The 1,482-nt window shown below is 41.6% G+C and overlaps 1 non-coding gene across 1 annotated transcript; it reads left to right on the top strand.

Moving 5' to 3' along the window:
- The first annotated feature begins 942 nt into the window (after positions 1 to 942).
- On the top strand, positions 943 to 1,049 carry LOC142176838 (small nucleolar RNA R71). The gene has a single exon (XR_012705645.1). It is a non-coding gene; the product is annotated as a small nucleolar RNA R71 (small nucleolar RNA).
- Positions 1,050 to 1,482: the final 433 nt, after the last annotated feature.

Raw genomic sequence — 1,482 nt, 5'->3', positions numbered from 1 at the left:
CGCACTTGGCTCAAAATATCTAAGAATTTCTTATACATAGCATCATCTTTTTACTTTTGTAGTTTTTGTGGAAACGGAGGTGGTGGCCTTGTCACAATTTCTGGCTTTTCTTTCTCATTCTCCTCATCGGGCTTAGGAACTAATTTTCCTTCAGGTCTAGCTATATACTTCTTTTTCTCTAGAACTTCTTCTAATTCTCTTCCATTTCTCAAGGTAACCGCATTGACTTGAGCCTTAGGATTAGGTTCAGTATCACTCGGGAGAGCTCCAGGAGGTCTAGTATTCTGATTGTTATCCATTTGCCCAAACTGCCTCTCTAGATTTCTGAATTTTTTGTGCAACTGTTGATTGCCTGTCAAGAGCTTTTTCATCATGTCAGTCAAACTCTCTTCCGCTTGCTGTGGGGGTTGAGGTGGATGATTGTAATTCCCTTAAGGCCTGATGTTCTGATTTCCACCCCAAGAGAAGTTAGGATGATTCCTCCAGTTCAGATTGTATGTGTTACCATATTGAGCATTTTGATTCATCGGCCCTCTAGCTTGTTGCCCCACGTAGTAGATAGATTCAGGATTCACAGGACATATATCACTTGTGTGACCTTCACCACATAACTCGCAACAAGTAGACATCTGTTGTATATGTTGCATTTGTTGTGCGTGGTGCATTGTCATTTTATTTATCTGATTCGCTAATCTCGCTATATCTTCCCTCATTACTGAAAAGTCATCAAGCTTGATCACCCCAACTGCCTTTTGTTTGAGTGCTCTTTGTGGTTTCCCATCTCTTTGCCAATTATTATCATTAGCAGTGAAATTACTTAGCAGGATCTGGATCTCACTATACGGTCTTACCATGCAGCTACCCCCACAAGCTGAGTCAAGATTCATCTTTGATGCCTCATCCAACCCATCAACGAAAGTGTGACCCAACACCTCATCAGTCTAACAATGATGTGGGAAGTCTTTAAGTAATTTCTTGTACCTTTCCCAAGCTTGTCGGAGAGTCTCTCCATCTTGTTGTTGAAACCCCAGAATCTGGCTCTTCAGTGATTTTGTCTTCTTTGTGGGAAAAAACTTGATTATGAATTTCCTTGCAAGATCATCCCAATTGTGGATTGAGTTCGTGGTCTCCTTTTGTAACCATTCCTTAGCTTCCCCCTATAGTGCAAAGGGAAACAGTATCAACCTGACATAGTCCTTGGAAATGTTCGAATAATTGTAAGTGTCTGTAATTTCCAAGAAGTTCTGGATGTGCTTCTGCGGGTCTTCATGAGATACACCCACATATTGCCTGCGGACTGAATCAGCTGTACTATGTACTGTTTGAGTTCAAAGTGACCCATGATGTCAGGCTTCATGATCGCCTAAGTCATAAGAGCCAGATTGGGCTTGCATCCTCTATAAGCGGACGCTCTTCATTACCTGCCATCTCTACTAGCTGTGGTTGAACTACAATGTCCAACTCTCATTCAATTCTAGTTCT

Source organism: Nicotiana tabacum, chromosome 22 (genome assembly GCF_000715075.1).
Source record: "Nicotiana tabacum cultivar K326 chromosome 22, ASM71507v2, whole genome shotgun sequence".
NCBI classification, from domain to species: domain Eukaryota; kingdom Viridiplantae; phylum Streptophyta; class Magnoliopsida; order Solanales; family Solanaceae; genus Nicotiana; species Nicotiana tabacum.
This window is presented reverse-complemented; position numbering and strand designations above follow the sequence as displayed.